This window comes from Schistocerca gregaria, chromosome 2 (genome assembly GCF_023897955.1).
Source record: "Schistocerca gregaria isolate iqSchGreg1 chromosome 2, iqSchGreg1.2, whole genome shotgun sequence".
Lineage (NCBI taxonomy): Eukaryota > Metazoa > Arthropoda > Insecta > Orthoptera > Acrididae > Schistocerca > Schistocerca gregaria.
In genome coordinates, this window is record NC_064921.1 from 442,263,392 (window position 1) to 442,283,892 (window position 20,501).

The 20,501-nt window shown below is 47.8% G+C and overlaps 17 non-coding genes across 17 annotated transcripts; all 17 read right to left on the reverse strand.

Moving 5' to 3' along the window:
• Positions 1 to 221: 221 nt before the first annotated feature.
• Positions 222 to 303, reverse strand: Trnas-gcu (transfer RNA serine (anticodon GCU)). Its single transcript has one exon. It is a non-coding gene; the product is annotated as a tRNA-Ser (tRNA).
• An 839-nt stretch (positions 304 to 1,142) lies between these two features.
• Trnas-gcu (transfer RNA serine (anticodon GCU)) lies at positions 1,143 to 1,224 on the reverse strand. The gene has a single exon. It is a non-coding gene; the product is annotated as a tRNA-Ser (tRNA).
• An 839-nt stretch (positions 1,225 to 2,063) lies between these two features.
• Trnas-gcu (transfer RNA serine (anticodon GCU)) lies at positions 2,064 to 2,145 on the reverse strand. The gene has a single exon. It is a non-coding gene; the product is annotated as a tRNA-Ser (tRNA).
• An 839-nt stretch (positions 2,146 to 2,984) lies between these two features.
• On the reverse strand, positions 2,985 to 3,066 carry Trnas-gcu (transfer RNA serine (anticodon GCU)). Its single transcript has one exon. It is a non-coding gene; the product is annotated as a tRNA-Ser (tRNA).
• Positions 3,067 to 3,905: 839 nt separating this feature from the next.
• On the reverse strand, positions 3,906 to 3,987 carry Trnas-gcu (transfer RNA serine (anticodon GCU)). The gene has a single exon. It is a non-coding gene; the product is annotated as a tRNA-Ser (tRNA).
• Positions 3,988 to 4,792: 805 nt separating this feature from the next.
• Trnas-gcu (transfer RNA serine (anticodon GCU)) lies at positions 4,793 to 4,874 on the reverse strand. The gene has a single exon. It is a non-coding gene; the product is annotated as a tRNA-Ser (tRNA).
• An 839-nt stretch (positions 4,875 to 5,713) lies between these two features.
• Positions 5,714 to 5,795, reverse strand: Trnas-gcu (transfer RNA serine (anticodon GCU)). The gene has a single exon. It is a non-coding gene; the product is annotated as a tRNA-Ser (tRNA).
• An 839-nt stretch (positions 5,796 to 6,634) lies between these two features.
• Positions 6,635 to 6,716, reverse strand: Trnas-gcu (transfer RNA serine (anticodon GCU)). The gene has a single exon. It is a non-coding gene; the product is annotated as a tRNA-Ser (tRNA).
• Positions 6,717 to 7,555: 839 nt separating this feature from the next.
• Positions 7,556 to 7,637, reverse strand: Trnas-gcu (transfer RNA serine (anticodon GCU)). Its single transcript has one exon. It is a non-coding gene; the product is annotated as a tRNA-Ser (tRNA).
• Positions 7,638 to 8,476: 839 nt separating this feature from the next.
• Trnas-gcu (transfer RNA serine (anticodon GCU)) lies at positions 8,477 to 8,558 on the reverse strand. The gene has a single exon. It is a non-coding gene; the product is annotated as a tRNA-Ser (tRNA).
• Positions 8,559 to 9,397: 839 nt separating this feature from the next.
• On the reverse strand, positions 9,398 to 9,479 carry Trnas-gcu (transfer RNA serine (anticodon GCU)). The gene has a single exon. It is a non-coding gene; the product is annotated as a tRNA-Ser (tRNA).
• Positions 9,480 to 10,318: 839 nt separating this feature from the next.
• On the reverse strand, positions 10,319 to 10,400 carry Trnas-gcu (transfer RNA serine (anticodon GCU)). The gene has a single exon. It is a non-coding gene; the product is annotated as a tRNA-Ser (tRNA).
• Positions 10,401 to 11,239: 839 nt separating this feature from the next.
• On the reverse strand, positions 11,240 to 11,321 carry Trnas-gcu (transfer RNA serine (anticodon GCU)). The gene has a single exon. It is a non-coding gene; the product is annotated as a tRNA-Ser (tRNA).
• An 839-nt stretch (positions 11,322 to 12,160) lies between these two features.
• Trnas-gcu (transfer RNA serine (anticodon GCU)) lies at positions 12,161 to 12,242 on the reverse strand. Its single transcript has one exon. It is a non-coding gene; the product is annotated as a tRNA-Ser (tRNA).
• An 839-nt stretch (positions 12,243 to 13,081) lies between these two features.
• Trnas-gcu (transfer RNA serine (anticodon GCU)) lies at positions 13,082 to 13,163 on the reverse strand. Its single transcript has one exon. It is a non-coding gene; the product is annotated as a tRNA-Ser (tRNA).
• Positions 13,164 to 14,002: 839 nt separating this feature from the next.
• Positions 14,003 to 14,084, reverse strand: Trnas-gcu (transfer RNA serine (anticodon GCU)). Its single transcript has one exon. It is a non-coding gene; the product is annotated as a tRNA-Ser (tRNA).
• Positions 14,085 to 14,923: 839 nt separating this feature from the next.
• On the reverse strand, positions 14,924 to 15,005 carry Trnas-gcu (transfer RNA serine (anticodon GCU)). Its single transcript has one exon. It is a non-coding gene; the product is annotated as a tRNA-Ser (tRNA).
• Between the last annotated feature and the right edge of the window lie 5,496 nt (positions 15,006 to 20,501).

Below are 20,501 nucleotides of genomic sequence, written 5' to 3' on the forward strand. Positions count from 1 at the left end.
TCTTCGCTGGAGCCGAAGTTTGATTGGCTTATACATCTCGAAATGATGTTTAATTCGAAGGGCATACGCTATGGAATGTTGTGCGCTTTCATCTGGTAAGCATTTTGGTCTCGTATTTCATACACACGCTATCGGCCTCGTACACGCTTCGTTGTTACTACTGAGAGGCGTTTCGCATGGGGAAGGAGTGACCGCAAACGCGTGCTTTACGTAAAATTCTTCGACGAGGATGGGATTCGAACCCACGCGTGCAGAGCACATTGGATTAGCAGTCCAACGCCTTAACCACTCGGCCACCTCGTCTGCTGGAACTACAGCTGTGTCTTTGGCGAGCGCTTGCGGAAAGAAGACATTTGTCGATTCGAAAACGCTTTCAAAACATCGTACTGGGCCGGTGTTAACGTCTAATGCCCAGCTGCAGTGCAGCCGACCAAGCTCCCACTCGCGAGTCATTTAATGACAGCATCCGTCCACGTCGATATCCGATCGGGGCAAAATCACCGGACCACTTATTTACTGCAGGAATAAGCATTGTATCGACATGCAGTGTCGTCTAATGCACATGAGAAATGTGCTGGGCATTCTTTCCCACGACTTACTGCAACGAAACGTACAGCTCGATACGCTACACTGATATTACTTGCAAGGTTTTGACGTTCGTCCTAGCCCAAGATTGTCCTGCTGTTTGCGATGGAGCTTGGTGTTTGGGCGGCCCTTAGCGACGGATGTCTGCAAAGTCAAGTCTCTCCAGTAGGCCCTGCCAAATCGCTTCTGTATATGGCGGCCTGACGCAAAGCAAACTGTCGAGAGGCGACAGTTGTGCTACAGATGGATTATTATAGGCTCGATACGTTAAAATGACTGCGACAGGTATGCACTTAAATATAAATAAGAACTCGTCGTTCGCAGATACCGACATACTCTTCGCTGGAGCCGAAGTTTGATTGGCTTATACATCTCGAAATGATGTTTAATTCGAAGGGCATACGCTATGGAATGTTGTGCGCTTTCATCTGGTAAGCATTTTGGTCTCGTATTTCATACACACGCTATCGGCCTCGTACACGCTTCGTTGTTACTACTGAGAGGCGTTTCGCATGGGGAAGGAGTGACCGCAAACGCGTGCTTTACGTAAAATTCTTCGACGAGGATGGGATTCGAACCCACGCGTGCAGAGCACATTGGATTAGCAGTCCAACGCCTTAACCACTCGGCCACCTCGTCTGCTGGAACTACAGCTGTGTCTTTGGCGAGCGCTTGCGGAAAGAAGACATTTGTCGATTCGAAAACGCTTTCAAAACATCGTACTGGGCCGGTGTTAACGTCTAATGCCCAGCTGCAGTGCAGCCGACCAAGCTCCCACTCGCGAGTCATTTAATGACAGCATCCGTCCACGTCGATATCCGATCGGGGCAAAATCACCGGACCACTTATTTACTGCAGGAATAAGCATTGTATCGACATGCAGTGTCGTCTAATGCACATGAGAAATGTGCTGGGCATTCTTTCCCACGACTTACTGTAACGAAACGTACAGCTCGATACGCTACACTGATATTACTTGCAAGGTTTTGACGTTCGTCCTAGCCCAAGATTGTCCTGCTGTTTGCGATGGAGCTTGGTGTTTGGGCGGCCCTTAGCGACGGATGTCTGCAAAGTCAAGTCTCTCCAGTAGGCCCTGCCAAATCGCTTCTGTATATGGCGGCCTGACGCAAAGCAAACTGTCGAGAGGCGACAGTTGTGCTACAGATGGATTATTATAGGCTCGATACGTTAAAATGACTGCGACAGGTATGCACTTAAATATAAATAAGAACTCGTCGTTCGCAGATACCGACATACTCTTCGCTGGAGCCGAAGTTTGATTGGCTTATACATCTCGAAATGATGTTTAATTCGAAGGGCATACGCTATGGAATGTTGTGCGCTTTCATCTGGTAAGCATTTTGGTCTCGTATTTCATACACACGCTATCGGCCTCGTACACGCTTCGTTGTTACTACTGAGAGGCGTTTCGCATGGGGAAGGAGTGACCGCAAACGCGTGCTTTACGTAAAATTCTTCGACGAGGATGGGATTCGAACCCACGCGTGCAGAGCACATTGGATTAGCAGTCCAACGCCTTAACCACTCGGCCACCTCGTCTGCTGGAACTACAGCTGTGTCTTTGGCGAGCGCTTGCGGAAAGAAGACATTTGTCGATTCGAAAACGCTTTCAAAACATCGTACTGGGCCGGTGTTAACGTCTAATGCCCAGCTGCAGTGCAGCCGACCAAGCTCCCACTCGCGAGTCATTTAATGACAGCATCCGTCCACGTCGATATCCGATCGGGGCAAAATCACCGGACCACTTATTTACTGCAGGAATAAGCATTGTATCGACATGCAGTGTCGTCTAATGCACATGAGAAATGTGCTGGGCATTCTTTCCCACGACTTACTGCAACGAAACGTACAGCTCGATACGCTACACTGATATTACTTGCAAGGTTTTGACGTTCGTCCTAGCCCAAGATTGTCCTGCTGTTTGCGATGGAGCTTGGTGTTTGGGCGGCCCTTAGCGACGGATGTCTGCAAAGTCAAGTCTCTCCAGTAGGCCCTGCCAAATCGCTTCTGTATATGGCGGCCTGACGCAAAGCAAACTGTCGAGAGGCGACAGTTGTGCTACAGATGGATTATTATAGGCTCGATACGTTAAAATGACTGCGACAGGTATGCACTTAAATATAAATAAGAACTCGTCGTTCGCAGATACCGACATACTCTTCGCTGGAGCCGAAGTTTGATTGGCTTATACATCTCGAAATGATGTTTAATTCGAAGGGCATACGCTATGGAATGTTGTGCGCTTTCATCTGGTAAGCATTTTGGTCTCGTATTTCATACACACGCTATCGGCCTCGTACACGCTTCGTTGTTACTACTGAGAGGCGTTTCGCATGGGGAAGGAGTGACCGCAAACGCGTGCTTTACGTAAAATTCTTCGACGAGGATGGGATTCGAACCCACGCGTGCAGAGCACATTGGATTAGCAGTCCAACGCCTTAACCACTCGGCCACCTCGTCTGCTGGAACTACAGCTGTGTCTTTGGCGAGCGCTTGCGGAAAGAAGACATTTGTCGATTCGAAAACGCTTTCAAAACATCGTACTGGGCCGGTGTTAACGTCTAATGCCCAGCTGCAGTGCAGCCGACCAAGCTCCCACTCGCGAGTCATTTAATGACAGCATCCGTCCACGTCGATATCCGATCGGGGCAAAATCACCGGACCACTTATTTACTGCAGGAATAAGCATTGTATCGACATGCAGTGTCGTCTAATGCACATGAGAAATGTGCTGGGCATTCTTTCCCACGACTTACTGCAACGAAACGTACAGCTCGATACGCTACACTGATATTACTTGCAAGGTTTTGACGTTCGTCCTAGCCCAAGATTGTCCTGCTGTTTGCGATGGAGCTTGGTGTTTGGGCGGCCCTTAGCGACGGATGTCTGCAAAGTCAAGTCTCTCCAGTAGGCCCTGCCAAATCGCTTCTGTATATGGCGGCCTGACGCAAAGCAAACTGTCGAGAGGCGACAGTTGTGCTACAGATGGATTATTATAGGCTCGATACGTTAAAATGACTGCGACAGGTATGCACTTAAATATAAATAAGAACTCGTCGTTCGCAGATACCGACATACTCTTCGCTGGAGCCGAAGTTTGATTGGCTTATACATCTCGAAATGATGTTTAATTCGAAGGGCATACGCTATGGAATGTTGTGCGCTTTCATCTGGTAAGCATTTTGGTCTCGTATTTCATACACACGCTATCGGCCTCGTACACGCTTCGTTGTTACTACTGAGAGGCGTTTCGCATGGGGAAGGAGTGACCGCAAACGCGTGCTTTACGTAAAATTCTTCGACGAGGATGGGATTCGAACCCACGCGTGCAGAGCACATTGGATTAGCAGTCCAACGCCTTAACCACTCGGCCACCTCGTCTGCTGGAACTACAGCTGTGTCTTTGGCGAGCGCTTGCGGAAAGAAGACATTTGTCGATTCGAAAACGCTTTCAAAACATCGTACTGGGCCGGTGTTAACGTCTAATGCCCAGCTGCAGTGCAGCCGACCAAGCTCCCACTCGCGAGTCATTTAATGACAGCATCCGTCCACGTCGATATCCGATCGGGGCAAAATCACCGGACCACTTATTTACTGCAGGAATAAGCATTGTATCGACATGCAGTGTCGTCTAATGCACATGAGAAATGTGCTGGGCATTCTTTCCCACGACTTACTGCAACGAAACGTACAGCTCGATACGCTACACTGATATTACTTGCAAGGTTTTGACGTTCGTCCTAGCCCAAGATTGTCCTGCTGTTTGCGATGGAGCTTGGTGTTTGGGCGGCCCTTAGCGACGGATGTCTGCAAAGTCAAGTCTCTCCAGTAGGCCCTGCCAAATCGCTTCTGTACATGGCGGCCTGCTACAGATGGATTATTATAGGCTCGATACGTTAAAATGACTGCGACAGGTATGCACTTAAATATAAATAAGAACTCGTCGTTCGCAGATACCGACATACTCTTCGCTGGAGCCGAAGTTTGATTGGCTTATACATCTCGAAATGATGTTTAATTCGAAGGGCATACGCTATGGAATGTTGTGCGCTTTCATCTGGTAAGCATTTTGGTCTCGTATTTCATACACACGCTATCGGCCTCGTACACGCTTCGTTGTTACTACTGAGAGGCGTTTCGCATGGGGAAGGAGTGACCGCAAACGCGTGCTTTACGTAAAATTCTTCGACGAGGATGGGATTCGAACCCACGCGTGCAGAGCACATTGGATTAGCAGTCCAACGCCTTAACCACTCGGCCACCTCGTCTGCTGGAACTACAGCTGTGTCTTTGGCGAGCGCTTGCGGAAAGAAGACATTTGTCGATTCGAAAACGCTTTCAAAACATCGTACTGGGCCGGTGTTAACGTCTAATGCCCAGCTGCAGTGCAGCCGACCAAGCTCCCACTCGCGAGTCATTTAATGACAGCATCCGTCCACGTCGATATCCGATCGGGGCAAAATCACCGGACCACTTATTTACTGCAGGAATAAGCATTGTATCGACATGCAGTGTCGTCTAATGCACATGAGAAATGTGCTGGGCATTCTTTCCCACGACTTACTGCAACGAAACGTACAGCTCGATACGCTACACTGATATTACTTGCAAGGTTTTGACGTTCGTCCTAGCCCAAGATTGTCCTGCTGTTTGCGATGGAGCTTGGTGTTTGGGCGGCCCTTAGCGACGGATGTCTGCAAAGTCAAGTCTCTCCAGTAGGCCCTGCCAAATCGCTTCTGTATATGGCGGCCTGACGCAAAGCAAACTGTCGAGAGGCGACAGTTGTGCTACAGATGGATTATTATAGGCTCGATACGTTAAAATGACTGCGACAGGTATGCACTTAAATATAAATAAGAACTCGTCGTTCGCAGATACCGACATACTCTTCGCTGGAGCCGAAGTTTGATTGGCTTATACATCTCGAAATGATGTTTAATTCGAAGGGCATACGCTATGGAATGTTGTGCGCTTTCATCTGGTAAGCATTTTGGTCTCGTATTTCATACACACGCTATCGGCCTCGTACACGCTTCGTTGTTACTACTGAGAGGCGTTTCGCATGGGGAAGGAGTGACCGCAAACGCGTGCTTTACGTAAAATTCTTCGACGAGGATGGGATTCGAACCCACGCGTGCAGAGCACATTGGATTAGCAGTCCAACGCCTTAACCACTCGGCCACCTCGTCTGCTGGAACTACAGCTGTGTCTTTGGCGAGCGCTTGCGGAAAGAAGACATTTGTCGATTCGAAAACGCTTTCAAAACATCGTACTGGGCCGGTGTTAACGTCTAATGCCCAGCTGCAGTGCAGCCGACCAAGCTCCCACTCGCGAGTCATTTAATGACAGCATCCGTCCACGTCGATATCCGATCGGGGCAAAATCACCGGACCACTTATTTACTGCAGGAATAAGCATTGTATCGACATGCAGTGTCGTCTAATGCACATGAGAAATGTGCTGGGCATTCTTTCCCACGACTTACTGCAACGAAACGTACAGCTCGATACGCTACACTGATATTACTTGCAAGGTTTTGACGTTCGTCCTAGCCCAAGATTGTCCTGCTGTTTGCGATGGAGCTTGGTGTTTGGGCGGCCCTTAGCGACGGATGTCTGCAAAGTCAAGTCTCTCCAGTAGGCCCTGCCAAATCGCTTCTGTATATGGCGGCCTGACGCAAAGCAAACTGTCGAGAGGCGACAGTTGTGCTACAGATGGATTATTATAGGCTCGATACGTTAAAATGACTGCGACAGGTATGCACTTAAATATAAATAAGAACTCGTCGTTCGCAGATACCGACATACTCTTCGCTGGAGCCGAAGTTTGATTGGCTTATACATCTCGAAATGATGTTTAATTCGAAGGGCATACGCTATGGAATGTTGTGCGCTTTCATCTGGTAAGCATTTTGGTCTCGTATTTCATACACACGCTATCGGCCTCGTACACGCTTCGTTGTTACTACTGAGAGGCGTTTCGCATGGGGAAGGAGTGACCGCAAACGCGTGCTTTACGTAAAATTCTTCGACGAGGATGGGATTCGAACCCACGCGTGCAGAGCACATTGGATTAGCAGTCCAACGCCTTAACCACTCGGCCACCTCGTCTGCTGGAACTACAGCTGTGTCTTTGGCGAGCGCTTGCGGAAAGAAGACATTTGTCGATTCGAAAACGCTTTCAAAACATCGTACTGGGCCGGTGTTAACGTCTAATGCCCAGCTGCAGTGCAGCCGACCAAGCTCCCACTCGCGAGTCATTTAATGACAGCATCCGTCCACGTCGATATCCGATCGGGGCAAAATCACCGGACCACTTATTTACTGCAGGAATAAGCATTGTATCGACATGCAGTGTCGTCTAATGCACATGAGAAATGTGCTGGGCATTCTTTCCCACGACTTACTGCAACGAAACGTACAGCTCGATACGCTACACTGATATTACTTGCAAGGTTTTGACGTTCGTCCTAGCCCAAGATTGTCCTGCTGTTTGCGATGGAGCTTGGTGTTTGGGCGGCCCTTAGCGACGGATGTCTGCAAAGTCAAGTCTCTCCAGTAGGCCCTGCCAAATCGCTTCTGTATATGGCGGCCTGACGCAAAGCAAACTGTCGAGAGGCGACAGTTGTGCTACAGATGGATTATTATAGGCTCGATACGTTAAAATGACTGCGACAGGTATGCACTTAAATATAAATAAGAACTCGTCGTTCGCAGATACCGACATACTCTTCGCTGGAGCCGAAGTTTGATTGGCTTATACATCTCGAAATGATGTTTAATTCGAAGGGCATACGCTATGGAATGTTGTGCGCTTTCATCTGGTAAGCATTTTGGTCTCGTATTTCATACACACGCTATCGGCCTCGTACACGCTTCGTTGTTACTACTGAGAGGCGTTTCGCATGGGGAAGGAGTGACCGCAAACGCGTGCTTTACGTAAAATTCTTCGACGAGGATGGGATTCGAACCCACACGTGCAGAGCACATTGGATTAGCAGTCCAACGCCTTAACCACTCGGCCACCTCGTCTGCTGGAACTACAGCTGTGTCTTTGGCGAGCGCTTGCGGAAAGAAGACATTTGTCGATTCGAAAACGCTTTCAAAACATCGTACTGGGCCGGTGTTAACGTCTAATGCCCAGCTGCAGTGCAGCCGACCAAGCTCCCACTCGCGAGTCATTTAATGACAGCATCCGTCCACGTCGATATCCGATCGGGGCAAAATCACCGGACCACTTATTTACTGCAGGAATAAGCATTGTATCGACATGCAGTGTCGTCTAATGCACATGAGAAATGTGCTGGGCATTCTTTCCCACGACTTACTGCAACGAAACGTACAGCTCGATACGCTACACTGATATTACTTGCAAGGTTTTGACGTTCGTCCTAGCCCAAGATTGTCCTGCTGTTTGCGATGGAGCTTGGTGTTTGGGCGGCCCTTAGCGACGGATGTCTGCAAAGTCAAGTCTCTCCAGTAGGCCCTGCCAAATCGCTTCTGTATATGGCGGCCTGACGCAAAGCAAACTGTCGAGAGGCGACAGTTGTGCTACAGATGGATTATTATAGGCTCGATACGTTAAAATGACTGCGACAGGTATGCACTTAAATATAAATAAGAACTCGTCGTTCGCAGATACCGACATACTCTTCGCTGGAGCCGAAGTTTGATTGGCTTATACATCTCGAAATGATGTTTAATTCGAAGGGCATACGCTATGGAATGTTGTGCGCTTTCATCTGGTAAGCATTTTGGTCTCGTATTTCATACACACGCTATCGGCCTCGTACACGCTTCGTTGTTACTACTGAGAGGCGTTTCGCATGGGGAAGGAGTGACCGCAAACGCGTGCTTTACGTAAAATTCTTCGACGAGGATGGGATTCGAACCCACGCGTGCAGAGCACATTGGATTAGCAGTCCAACGCCTTAACCACTCGGCCACCTCGTCTGCTGGAACTACAGCTGTGTCTTTGGCGAGCGCTTGCGGAAAGAAGACATTTGTCGATTCGAAAACGCTTTCAAAACATCGTACTGGGCCGGTGTTAACGTCTAATGCCCAGCTGCAGTGCAGCCGACCAAGCTCCCACTCGCGAGTCATTTAATGACAGCATCCGTCCACGTCGATATCCGATCGGGGCAAAATCACCGGACCACTTATTTACTGCAGGAATAAGCATTGTATCGACATGCAGTGTCGTCTAATGCACATGAGAAATGTGCTGGGCATTCTTTCCCACGACTTACTGCAACGAAACGTACAGCTCGATACGCTACACTGATATTACTTGCAAGGTTTTGACGTTCGTCCTAGCCCAAGATTGTCCTGCTGTTTGCGATGGAGCTTGGTGTTTGGGCGGCCCTTAGCGACGGATGTCTGCAAAGTCAAGTCTCTCCAGTAGGCCCTGCCAAATCGCTTCTGTATATGGCGGCCTGACGCAAAGCAAACTGTCGAGAGGCGACAGTTGTGCTACAGATGGATTATTATAGGCTCGATACGTTAAAATGACTGCGACAGGTATGCACTTAAATATAAATAAGAACTCGTCGTTCGCAGATACCGACATACTCTTCGCTGGAGCCGAAGTTTGATTGGCTTATACATCTCGAAATGATGTTTAATTCGAAGGGCATACGCTATGGAATGTTGTGCGCTTTCATCTGGTAAGCATTTTGGTCTCGTATTTCATACACACGCTATCGGCCTCGTACACGCTTCGTTGTTACTACTGAGAGGCGTTTCGCATGGGGAAGGAGTGACCGCAAACGCGTGCTTTACGTAAAATTCTTCGACGAGGATGGGATTCGAACCCACGCGTGCAGAGCACATTGGATTAGCAGTCCAACGCCTTAACCACTCGGCCACCTCGTCTGCTGGAACTACAGCTGTGTCTTTGGCGAGCGCTTGCGGAAAGAAGACATTTGTCGATTCGAAAACGCTTTCAAAACATCGTACTGGGCCGGTGTTAACGTCTAATGCCCAGCTGCAGTGCAGCCGACCAAGCTCCCACTCGCGAGTCATTTAATGACAGCATCCGTCCACGTCGATATCCGATCGGGGCAAAATCACCGGACCACTTATTTACTGCAGGAATAAGCATTGTATCGACATGCAGTGTCGTCTAATGCACATGAGAAATGTGCTGGGCATTCTTTCCCACGACTTACTGCAACGAAACGTACAGCTCGATACGCTACACTGATATTACTTGCAAGGTTTTGACGTTCGTCCTAGCCCAAGATTGTCCTGCTGTTTGCGATGGAGCTTGGTGTTTGGGCGGCCCTTAGCGACGGATGTCTGCAAAGTCAAGTCTCTCCAGTAGGCCCTGCCAAATCGCTTCTGTATATGGCGGCCTGACGCAAAGCAAACTGTCGAGAGGCGACAGTTGTGCTACAGATGGATTATTATAGGCTCGATACGTTAAAATGACTGCGACAGGTATGCACTTAAATATAAATAAGAACTCGTCGTTCGCAGATACCGACATACTCTTCGCTGGAGCCGAAGTTTGATTGGCTTATACATCTCGAAATGATGTTTAATTCGAAGGGCATACGCTATGGAATGTTGTGCGCTTTCATCTGGTAAGCATTTTGGTCTCGTATTTCATACACACGCTATCGGCCTCGTACACGCTTCGTTGTTACTACTGAGAGGCGTTTCGCATGGGGAAGGAGTGACCGCAAACGCGTGCTTTACGTAAAATTCTTCGACGAGGATGGGATTCGAACCCACGCGTGCAGAGCACATTGGATTAGCAGTCCAACGCCTTAACCACTCGGCCACCTCGTCTGCTGGAACTACAGCTGTGTCTTTGGCGAGCGCTTGCGGAAAGAAGACATTTGTCGATTCGAAAACGCTTTCAAAACATCGTACTGGGCCGGTGTTAACGTCTAATGCCCAGCTGCAGTGCAGCCGACCAAGCTCCCACTCGCGAGTCATTTAATGACAGCATCCGTCCACGTCGATATCCGATCGGGGCAAAATCACCGGACCACTTATTTACTGCAGGAATAAGCATTGTATCGACATGCAGTGTCGTCTAATGCACATGAGAAATGTGCTGGGCATTCTTTCCCACGACTTACTGCAACGAAACGTACAGCTCGATACGCTACACTGATATTACTTGCAAGGTTTTGACGTTCGTCCTAGCCCAAGATTGTCCTGCTGTTTGCGATGGAGCTTGGTGTTTGGGCGGCCCTTAGCGACGGATGTCTGCAAAGTCAAGTCTCTCCAGTAGGCCCTGCCAAATCGCTTCTGTATATGGCGGCCTGACGCAAAGCAAACTGTCGAGAGGCGACAGTTGTGCTACAGATGGATTATTATAGGCTCGATACGTTAAAATGACTGCGACAGGTATGCACTTAAATATAAATAAGAACTCGTCGTTCGCAGATACCGACATACTCTTCGCTGGAGCCGAAGTTTGATTGGCTTATACATCTCGAAATGATGTTTAATTCGAAGGGCATACGCTATGGAATGTTGTGCGCTTTCATCTGGTAAGCATTTTGGTCTCGTATTTCATACACACGCTATCGGCCTCGTACACGCTTCGTTGTTACTACTGAGAGGCGTTTCGCATGGGGAAGGAGTGACCGCAAACGCGTGCTTTACGTAAAATTCTTCGACGAGGATGGGATTCGAACCCACGCGTGCAGAGCACATTGGATTAGCAGTCCAACGCCTTAACCACTCGGCCACCTCGTCTGCTGGAACTACAGCTGTGTCTTTGGCGAGCGCTTGCGGAAAGAAGACATTTGTCGATTCGAAAACGCTTTCAAAACATCGTACTGGGCCGGTGTTAACGTCTAATGCCCAGCTGCAGTGCAGCCGACCAAGCTCCCACTCGCGAGTCATTTAATGACAGCATCCGTCCACGTCGATATCCGATCGGGGCAAAATCACCGGACCACTTATTTACTGCAGGAATAAGCATTGTATCGACATGCAGTGTCGTCTAATGCACATGAGAAATGTGCTGGGCATTCTTTCCCACGACTTACTGCAACGAAACGTACAGCTCGATACGCTACACTGATATTACTTGCAAGGTTTTGACGTTCGTCCTAGCCCAAGATTGTCCTGCTGTTTGCGATGGAGCTTGGTGTTTGGGCGGCCCTTAGCGACGGATGTCTGCAAAGTCAAGTCTCTCCAGTAGGCCCTGCCAAATCGCTTCTGTATATGGCGGCCTGACGCAAAGCAAACTGTCGAGAGGCGACAGTTGTGCTACAGATGGATTATTATAGGCTCGATACGTTAAAATGACTGCGACAGGTATGCACTTAAATATAAATAAGAACTCGTCGTTCGCAGATACCGACATACTCTTCGCTGGAGCCGAAGTTTGATTGGCTTATACATCTCGAAATGATGTTTAATTCGAAGGGCATACGCTATGGAATGTTGTGCGCTTTCATCTGGTAAGCATTTTGGTCTCGTATTTCATACACACGCTATCGGCCTCGTACACGCTTCGTTGTTACTACTGAGAGGCGTTTCGCATGGGGAAGGAGTGACCGCAAACGCGTGCTTTACGTAAAATTCTTCGACGAGGATGGGATTCGAACCCACGCGTGCAGAGCACATTGGATTAGCAGTCCAACGCCTTAACCACTCGGCCACCTCGTCTGCTGGAACTACAGCTGTGTCTTTGGCGAGCGCTTGCGGAAAGAAGACATTTGTCGATTCGAAAACGCTTTCAAAACATCGTACTGGGCCGGTGTTAACGTCTAATGCCCAGCTGCAGTGCAGCCGACCAAGCTCCCACTCGCGAGTCATTTAATGACAGCATCCGTCCACGTCGATATCCGATCGGGGCAAAATCACCGGACCACTTATTTACTGCAGGAATAAGCATTGTATCGACATGCAGTGTCGTCTAATGCACATGAGAAATGTGCTGGGCATTCTTTCCCACGACTTACTGCAACGAAACGTACAGCTCGATACGCTACACTGATATTACTTGCAAGGTTTTGACGTTCGTCCTAGCCCAAGATTGTCCTGCTGTTTGCGATGGAGCTTGGTGTTTGGGCGGCCCTTAGCGACGGATGTCTGCAAAGTCAAGTCTCTCCAGTAGGCCCTGCCAAATCGCTTCTGTATATGGCGGCCTGACGCAAAGCAAACTGTCGAGAGGCGACAGTTGTGCTACAGATGGATTATTATAGGCTCGATACGTTAAAATGACTGCGACAGGTATGCACTTAAATATAAATAAGAACTCGTCGTTCGCAGATACCGACATACTCTTCGCTGGAGCCGAAGTTTGATTGGCTTATACATCTCGAAATGATGTTTAATTCGAAGGGCATACGCTATGGAATGTTGTGCGCTTTCATCTGGTAAGCATTTTGGTCTCGTATTTCATACACACGCTATCGGCCTCGTACACGCTTCGTTGTTACTACTGAGAGGCGTTTCGCATGGGGAAGGAGTGACCGCAAACGCGTGCTTTACGTAAAATTCTTCGACGAGGATGGGATTCGAACCCACGCGTGCAGAGCACATTGGATTAGCAGTCCAACGCCTTAACCACTCGGCCACCTCGTCTGCTGGAACTACAGCTGTGTCTTTGGCGAGCGCTTGCGGAAAGAAGACATTTGTCGATTCGAAAACGCTTTCAAAACATCGTACTGGGCCGGTGTTAACGTCTAATGCCCAGCTGCAGTGCAGCCGACCAAGCTCCCACTCGCGAGTCATTTAATGACAGCATCCGTCCACGTCGATATCCGATCGGGGCAAAATCACCGGACCACTTATTTACTGCAGGAATAAGCATTGTATCGACATGCAGTGTCGTCTAATGCACATGAGAAATGTGCTGGGCATTCTTTCCCACGACTTACTGCAACGAAACGTACAGCTCGATACGCTACACTGATATTACTTGCAAGGTTTTGACGTTCGTCCTAGCCCAAGATTGTCCTGCTGTTTGCGATGGAGCTTGGTGTTTGGGCGGCCCTTAGCGACGGATGTCTGCAAAGTCAAGTCTCTCCAGTAGGCCCTGCCAAATCGCTTCTGTATATGGCGGCCTGACGCAAAGCAAACTGTCGAGAGGCGACAGTTGTGCTACAGATGGATTATTATAGGCTCGATACGTTAAAATGACTGCGACAGGTATGCACTTAAATATAAATAAGAACTCGTCGTTCGCAGATACCGACATACTCTTCGCTGGAGCCGAAGTTTGATTGGCTTATACATCTCGAAATGATGTTTAATTCGAAGGGCATACGCTATGGAATGTTGTGCGCTTTCATCTGGTAAGCATTTTTGTCTCGTATTTCATACACACGCTATCGGCCTCGTACACGCTTCGTTGTTACTACTGAGAGGCGTTTCGCATGGGGAAGGAGTGACCGCAAACGCGTGCTTTACGTAAACTTCTTCGACGAGGATGGGATTCGAACCCACGCGTGCAGAGCACATTGGATTAGCAGTCCAACGCCTTAACCACTCGGCCACCTCGTCTGCTGGAACTACAGCTGTGTCTTTGGCGAGCGCTTGCGGAAAGAAGACATTTGTCGATTCGAAAACGCTTTCAAAACATCGTACTGGGCCGGTGTTAACGTCTAATGCCCAGCTGCAGTGCAGCCGACCAAGCTCCCACTCGCGAGTCATTTAATGACAGCATCCGTCCACGTCGATATCCGATCGGGGCAAAATCACCGGACCACTTATTTACTGCAGGAATAAGCATTGTATCGACATGCAGTGTCGTCTAATGCACATGAGAAATGTGCTGGGCATTCTTTCCCACGACTTACTGCAACGAAACGTACAGCTCGATACGCTACACTGATATTACTTGCAAGGTTTTGACGTTCGTCCTAGCCCAAGATTGTCCTGCTGTTTGCGATGGAGCTTGGTGTTTGGGCGGCCCTTAGCGACGGATGTCTGCAAAGTCAAGTCTCTCCAGTAGGCCCTGCCAAATCGCTTCTGTATATGGCGGCCTGACGCAAAGCAAACTGTCGAGAGGCGACAGTTGTGCTACAGATGGATTATTATAGGCTCGATACGTTAAAATGACTGCGACAGGTATGCACTTAAATATAAATAAGAACTCGTCGTTCGCAGATACCGACATACTCTTCGCTGGAGCCGAAGTTTGATTGGCTTATACATCTCGAAATGATGTTTAATTCGAAGGGCATACGCTATGGAATGTTGTGCGCTTTCATCTGGTAAGCATTTTGGTCTCGTATTTCATACACACGCTATCGGCCTCGTACACGCTTCGTTGTTACTACTGAGAGGCGTTTCGCATGGGGAAGGAGTGACCGCAAACGCGTGCTTTACGTAAAATTCTTCGACGAGGATGGGATTCGAACCCACGCGTGCAGAGCACATTGGATTAGCAGTCCAACGCCTTAACCACTCGGCCACCTCGTCTGCTGGAACTACAGCTGTGTCTTTGGCGAGCGCTTGCGGAAAGAAGACATTTGTCGATTCGAAAACGCTTTCAAAACATCGTACTGGGCCGGTGTTAACGTCTAATGCCCAGCTGCAGTGCAGCCGACCAAGCTCCCACTCGCGAGTCATTTAATGACAGCATCCGTCCACGTCGATATCCGATCGGGGCAAAATCACCGGACCACTTATTTACTGCAGGAATAAGCATTGTATCGACATGCAGTGTCGTCTAATGCACATGAGAAATGTGCTGGGCATTCTTTCCCACGACTTACTGCAACGAAACGTACAGCTCGATACGCTACACTGATATTACTTGCAAGGTTTTGACGTTCGTCCTAGCCCAAGATTGTCCTGCTGTTTGCGATGGAGCTTGGTGTTTGGGCGGCCCTTAGCGACGGATGTCTGCAAAGTCAAGTCTCTCCAGTAGGCCCTGCCAAATCGCTTCTGTATATGGCGGCCTGACGCAAAGCAAACTGTCGAGAGGCGACAGTTGTGCTACAGATGGATTATTATAGGCTCGATACGTTAAAATGACTGCGACAGGTATGCACTTAAATATAAATAAGAACTCGTCGTTCGCAGATACCGACATACTCTTCGCTGGAGCCGAAGTTTGATTGGCTTATACATCTCGAAATGATGTTTAATTCGAAGGGCATACGCTATGGAATGTTGTGCGCTTTCATCTGGTAAGCATTTTGGTCTCGTATTTCATACACACGCTATCGGCCTCGTACACGCTTCGTTGTTACTACTGAGAGGCGTTTCGCATGGGGAAGGAGTGACCGCAAACGCGTGCTTTACGTAAAATTCTTCGACGAGGATGGGATTCGAACCCACGCGTGCAGAGCACATTGGATTAGCAGTCCAACGCCTTAACCACTTTTTTTTTTTTTTTTTTTTTTTTTTTTTTTTTTTGTTTGCTCTACGGCCACGACGCGTAAGTGATTTCCAAAATTCGTCTTCCTCCTCTGAGGATGGGAACTCACGACCCCTGGTTTACTAGACCAGTGCTCTACCACTTTTTTTTTTTTTTTTTTTTTTTTTGTTCCACCGCTCTACCAACTTTTTTTTTTTTTTTTTTTTTTTTTTTTTTTTCCGACCTAGCCGGGAATCGAACCCGGGCCCTTAGGATTGACGATCTGAGGCACTGACCACTTTTTTTTTTTTTTTTTTTTTAATTTTTTTATTTTTTATTTATAATTTTGTTTGAACCACTTTTTTTTTCCTCTTTTTTTTTTTTTTTTTTTTTTTTTTTTATGAGGATCTTCCAGAAGGGATCCATTCTTCCACCAGAACTCAATCCATTTCTTCTAGGTGAGTGAGGCGTTAACGGCAAAAAAAAAAATGATGACACTATCAACTATGTTAAGCAGTGTCGAACTAAAGTACCTTTTCTGGTTAGGATTAATAAATAAATAAATAAGAAATAAGTGATTAAAAAGGAATCTTCTCCTTTGTTGGTGCAAAATATAAGAAAACGAAAAGTGTTTGTTTTTTTCTCTAGTGTTGTCTTCACATCTTTCGTCTGTTATTGTCCTCTGCTGCTCCTCAATGATGTAGCGAATAGTCGGTTTCGCCTTACTTCGAAGAAGGTTAAACATGCATTCATGTCTCGTGGTATAGTTTCGGGCGTTCTTTAAATATTACGTTCCCCGTCATGGCAAGACTGACGGGTCGAGTGTCGAATCGCATATCACACAATGGTCTTGCTTAAAAAGTTGGCAAAGGTCGCCTTGTAGTTACGTTCGCGTGCGATCATGCTGTGCTGCAGGGTCAGGTATAGAACGAAATCGTCTTTGTTCTTATCGCCAGTACTAAAAATATAGTGCACTGTGTGACCTATTATCCAGTTGACAGCATTCCGCTTTGTCCTGGGAAATGGGATTGCTTCAGGGTTGAGAAAGTCAGCTGGCGTTATCGCAGATGGTGAGGTCCTCTTGATGCTCGACAGTTTCTGTCGGGCGTAACCCCATATATCTTTCGTGGTACCACAGACGAAACGGTGTTCTTCGCTGTCTATGAGATTACACGTGACACACATTGGCGAGTCCTGCAAATGAATTGCATGAAGCCTGGACTGCGTCGGGATTTTTCTATTGACGGCAGCGTACCACGTCGCCTTTACTTGCGAAGGTAAGTAGGGGCTGTGGATGTTTTGCCACGTCGCGTCCCAGTTGTAGTTTGGAAATTTTTGTTCGATAACATTCCGTGATTTAGTTGCCACAAAGGAGTTGTAGATTGCCTTAACTGTCGTCAAATTCTTTTCAGAGACTGTTGTATGGACATAACTATACTCTAAGAGAAAACTCTTGAAGTGGTAGAGCGCAGTCGGTATATGGTGCACATCAATTGGCGGTTGAAGATCAGTCGGTGCGATTTCATTCAGGACAAGAGCGGTCAGACTGGTCGGTGACTGTTTCCATAGCTTGTAAGTTTTGCAGAAATAAAGAGCTTTCGCTTTTTTGTGTACATCGGTGAGACTGAGTCCGCCATCTCGCGTTGGGAGTGTCAAGGTGTCATATCGAACTTTAAAGATCTGGCCACGACATACAAAGTGTCCAAGCGCGGACAGCATGCATTTGGCTATATCGGTGGGGATGGGCAAAACTTGAGCCACATAATTGATTTTGGCAGTGATATAAATATTGGCCAATTCAACCTTTTGAAGCTCGTCCAATTTCCTGACGCTATGTAACTTCGCACAAGCACGAATTTTGTTGAGCAATTGCTTATAATTGGCGGCAATGGTGTGGCGGATGGTGTTCCGAAAATCGACACCGAGACACGTCATCTTAGTGATCTCTTTAAGCTGGCCATGACCGATCGCGCCTATGCCTTGCCCAACGTTCATGATCCCTGATTTCGTCCAATGCAGTTTCGCACCAGATGCCTTTTCATATTGTGAGATGATCAGGAGACCCCTCTCGACCTCATTGACATTCATAGCTAGGAAGGTAACATCATCAGCGTAAGCTCGGCACACTATCTTCTGCCCGTGTATGTGGAGTCCTTGTAAACGTTCCGTCAAGGTGACTAGCAGCGGTTCGATCGCAATGGCAAACAGCGCCATCGACATAGGGCAGCCCTGCCTAACAGAACTGTTTATCGGGACGGCGCGACTTGGCTGACCGTTAACGACAAGTTTGGATGTACTATTCCGTAACAATTTCTGTATGATGCTGATGAACTGCGGAGGAAAACCCAGAGTCTGCATTATCTGGAAAAGGTAAGGATGGTTCACTCTGTCGAAAGCCTGTGCGAAATCTAAAGTTACGATAGCACATCGGATTTTGCAAGCGTCCGCAACAGAAATCACATCTCGATAGTCTGATAATGTCTGATATATAGCTCTGTCCTTTCCAACACTCGTTTGATGTGATCCAATGACGGTATGCATCACAGTTTTCATTCTCGTTGCGAGAATGCGAGCAAAAATTTTGTAGTCGCTGTTGAGCAACGTAATGGGTCGCAAAGTTGCGACGGTGTTATTGCTCGTCCGTTTCGGGAGTAAGACCACAAGTCCTTCACTGAATGGCGGAGGAATGGGCATGTCCGGTTGGAGAAGTTCGTTGCAGAGCACCGTCAGCTTTGTCTTCAGTTGTGGCCAGAAGACTTGATAAAGTTCCACCGGGAGACCGTCACATCCGGGAGATTTGTTTTTTGGACTGTGGAACACCACATCTTCCAGTTCATCTTCCGTTACATCGGTGACGAGTTCGGCTACATCCGCAGGGCGAAGCCTGTGCGTTAAGCTGCTCCGGAACTCTGCAAGGGCTTCGTCGTCGGTAGGTATATTGGACATCAAGTCAGTGTAATAAGTTTGAACGGCGTCTCTGATATCGTGTTGCCGAGTTAGAATCGTGCCGTCTTCGGATTGTAGTTCAGTTAAGATCTTTGTCCGTGCTCGTTTAATTTCACGTATCAGGTGATAAATGGATGGCTGTTCGCCTTTTGCCATAGTCGAAACCCGACCTCTAATTTTGTAACCTTCCATCTGTTTTCGTTTCAAAAGTAATATTTTTGCTTGCAGTCTTTTAATGCGGGGGTAGTTGTCAATCACAGTGGCATCAAGAGTATATAAGTCTCGAAGACATTGATAATAAAACTCCATCGTTCTCTTAAACCACCAGTTCTTATTCCGGGAATATTGTATCATGGATTTACGAATTTTCGGTTTAGCGCATTCTAGCCACCATTGCAATGCCGAGCCGTACGTACTGAATTTGGCTTCACTTTCATTCCACGCTCGAGTGAAGGCTTCTCTGCATTCAGGATCGTCTAAATGTGCAACATTTAGTTTCCATAGTCCTTTGCCTCGGTAGGTTTCCTGTTTCCCCAAATTCAGCGTGCAAATATAAGCCGCATGGTCGGAGAAACTGGTTGGCCAGACCTCAGTTTGTAAAATTCGCTGTCTGAGAGTGTCCGATACGTAAATGCGGTCCAATCTACTCGCTGAATGATTCGTGACGTGAGTAAAACCAGGTGTTGTACCAAACTTGTGCTCCCACGTATCGACTAAACGTAAATCCTTGACGATCTGTTCTAATTCAATCGATTTATTGAAATGCGGCGTCTGATCTTTGGCGTTAAGTACACAGTTAAAATCTCCCGCCAATATTAGGTGGTCATATTGTGTTGCAAAAAGCGGAAGTATTTCTTCCTTGAAAAAGTCCGCTCGGCGTCGCCTATTAGTTGAGCCGGATGGTGCATACAGATTTAGGAGTCTAACATTATTGATAGTCACGCCAATTCCCCTACAACTTATGAGTCGTTCTACATTCTGGACGATAATTCCTTCTTTCGTGAGAATAGCGGTGCCTAAATCGGAACCGTGTCCCGGATTGGCCGTCACATTATAACCGGGAATGTGGTTCAAAGCAATGTCGGCGACCTCCTGAAGCAAGAGGATATCAATGTCGGCGGCGTATAAGAGGTCTACGATGTTGTCGAGTTTGAGGGAACTGCGGATTTTATTTATATTTAATGTACCAATTTTATACGCCTGCTGATCAGTCATTCACGCTCTTACGAGAGTAAGAAGGAATCGGCGCCGTTTTAAAAGAAGTCAGAGTCCTCTTCTTTGTTTGCCTGCCGTGGATCCAGTAACTTATCATCATGTGCCGGTTCTACTGCCGTAGAAGGCTGTTCGGGAAATCGGGAAGTGACTGGAATATCAGTTGCATCAGCGTCCATGTGTTCGACCTCTGGTTCCGCCGCCCAGTCTATAGTGCTGGGGTTCTTGGACGCAAGAGGATGATGTTGTCGTTGTTCTTTTAAACAATGATCAACATCGTCACTGCACATGGGAGACACCTGGCCGGTAGCATCGCGAGAGGGCTCAGTTAGCGTGATTGCACGATCTTCATCCCGCAGGTGTGCAGAAGTTAGCGCCTGTTGTCGGGAGGATTCTGGTGATTTTGCACTGACTTTGTCCATGATTTGCTGCACCTTTCCCCGCAACGACGCCGC